Source organism: Crocuta crocuta, unplaced genomic scaffold, assembly GCF_008692635.1.
Source record: "Crocuta crocuta isolate KB4526 unplaced genomic scaffold, BGI_CrCroc_1.0 scaffold2573, whole genome shotgun sequence".
Taxonomy (NCBI): Eukaryota; Metazoa; Chordata; class Mammalia; order Carnivora; family Hyaenidae; genus Crocuta; species Crocuta crocuta.
Window position 1 is genome coordinate 1,244 of NW_027531041.1, and position 2,998 is coordinate 4,241.

General features: G+C 33.7%; 1 pseudogene; it reads right to left on the minus strand.

Moving 5' to 3' along the window:
• Nucleotides 1–1,839: 1,839 nt before the first annotated feature.
• Nucleotides 1,840–2,488, minus strand: LOC144237345 (small acidic protein pseudogene; annotated as a pseudogene).
• Between the last annotated feature and the right edge of the window lie 510 nt (nucleotides 2,489–2,998).

A 2,998-nucleotide genomic window follows, 5' to 3' on the forward strand; every position in this document is an offset into this window, starting at 1 on the left:
TGAGGGAGCACATCACCACTAGATCTGCCTTACAAGAAATGCTGAGTGGAGTGTTACAAGCTGAAATGAAAGGGTGCTAATTAATAACATAAAAATATAGAACATAATGATAAAAATAATTGTATAGTTAATTCATAACACTCTCACATTGTAATGTGGAATATTAACCACTTACCAATAGTATAAAGGTTAAAGGACAAGACTATTAAAAATAACAAATGTATCATAATTATTTATAAATCAACAATATGAAAAGAGATAAATTGTGATATCAAAAACATAAAAGATTGGTTAGTAAAAGGATAGAATTTTGTGTGTTATTGAATTTAAATTATCAATATAAAATAGATTGTTATATTTTAAGATGTTTTTATGTAAGCCTCATGGTAAACACAAAGCAAAAACTCATCAAAGATTCACAAATGGTAATGAAAACAGAATTAGAACATACTGTTTATAGAAAATTAAAAAATTCCAAAGAAGACAGCAAGAAAAGAACAAAGGAACTACAAAACAGCCAGGAACCAATTAATGAAATGGCATTAGTAATTCCTTACCTATCAACAATTACTATAGAGGTAAATGTATTGAATTCTCTACTCTAAAGTCCTAAAGTAATTGGATGCATATAAGCAGGCCTAACAATATACTGCCTACAAGAGAGCCACTTCAACTTTAAAGGCATACATAGACTCAAAGTGAAGGGATGGAAAAAGATTAACCGTGCAAGTGAAAACGAAAATAAAGGAGGGGTAGCTATATTCATATCAGTTAAAATAGACCTTAAGACAAAAATGGTAACAAAAGATAAATAAGGTCATTACATAATAATAAAAGGGTCAATAATTAAAAAGATAAAACAATTGTAAATACATATACACCCAACTTTGAGACACCTAAACATATTAAGCAAATACTAACAACTCTTAAAAGGAAATAGATAACAATAAAATGATAGACAGGAACTTCATACCCCACTTTCAGCAATGAATGGCTCACCTAGACAGAAAATCAATACGGAAATGTCTGGCTTGAACTGTATTTCAGGGTAGTTGGATTAAACTATTTAAGGGTTAGATTCTCATTTTTTTCGTTTTCACTATTTTTATACTGTCTCAGGGAATTTTATCAGCTTACATGAGCATACGTCAGGATTTATGAAATGTTTGGTGTATTTTGTTATATTTTAACTCCTTAATATCTATATATATGAAAAATAATTTCCTTCTTTAAAAAGAAGAGGGAATTAGATAGTAATTGAATGTACAAAATCACTTCCATTATGAAAAAGTGAGGTTAATTAACATGTTTCTTTTTTTCTCTTATGGGAAACTACTTTTTATTTATTTATGGCTTAGGAAGAAAATTAACTTTGGTCACATGTTACTTTAAAAATGCCCAGGTTTACAAATTCCTAAACAGATAGGATCAAATGATCAGAGAAAGAATTTCTTCTGTAAAAATTGACCAGATTTTATTTAAAAAACTAACATACAATATAATTCAATTATATAAAGACCGCTTGGGATCATAACATTCCAAATGTATGATGGTTGCAACTCCATTCTAACAGGTGTGAAAGTATTTGCTCTCATGTTTCTTTTTCCAAAAGAGTGGAGCTGAATCAGTGAGAGCCAACTAAGCACCTAATCTTTTGTAAACAATATACATTGTTATTGACAGCAGAAATATCCATAATGAATAGTTCTACTACAAAAAAATATAATAACTGAATATTTTTCATGAACATATCACAGTATCAGATACTTTCTTGTAAGAGAAAAATATGAAGAAACAATAAAGATGAAACAGCTACCAGAAAAAGTGTCTCCCCCATAACTATTTGAAGGGGTAAAAAGGTGAGATTAAAAGTTTGATGATGCTAATATTACAGTTGCTTTTGGGACCTTTTTTGGTTTTGGGATCTTCCACTTCATCAGGGTGCTCAGTAGCTTGGAGTGCTTCGGCATATTCTTCTTTCTCTGACTCTGAATCACTTTCAGAGTTATCTGGACTTTCAGTATCAGGTGAAACATCATCATCATCATCATCATCATCACCATCATCTCCAACTACATCAGCTTCTCCATCATAATCTTCTACCTCACTGAAGCCAAGTCCACAAAGTCATCAATATCTTCCTGATAATTTACTGTCTATACTATTGCAGTTCTTCATTAATTTTCTTGTCTTCTTCTCCTGTTTGTAAGTGATATGTTGATTTGTGATCCCCTATAAGAAGACAATCAGTATGTTCTTTCTTTCCTGATCCTATAAGTCTCAAGAACTTTTGTTTTCTTTTTTCATTACCCAAATCTGATGCTTCCCAATCCCTAGATCCAAGATCGTCATTTGGGAAGGCCAAACACTTCACCCCATGTGGATGGGACTCCCTGGCAGCACTTAGCATTGTAGGGACCCTGATGGGATACGCTGAACCCACTAGTTGTTCTCTACAGCCACAGACCCAGCCCCTGCAACCTGCCATCTGCCCAAGGAGCGACGCTCCAGAACAAAAATGAACATGTGTTTCATTTGACTTCTGCTTCTTTAAAAAAAATTAATTTTTATTTTTCAGAGAGAGAGATTGATGGAGTGAGAGCAGGGGAGGGGCAGAGAAAGAGAGAGAGACAGACAGACAGACAGACAGACAGAATCCAAAGCAGGCTCCAAGCTCTGAGCTGTCAGCACAGAGCCCGATGCGGGGCTTGAACCCCATGAACTGTGAGATCGTGACCTGAACCGAAGTCAGACGATTAACTGACTGAGCCACCCAGGTGCCCCTGACTTCTGCTTCTTTGAAGTTTCCTTGGCACAGTCAGATGAACTGAAAGAGAATGTGCAAAACTTTGTTCATGTTACTTAGATTTAGTAGTTTTCTATGATTCTGAAGAATCTTTTAAACAATGTACCTATGAACAAAGCAAAGTATTATGAAAGTTTGAAATATCTATTACATGAACAGGTTGTTTGGATCACTCATTAAAAATAAGGGAGA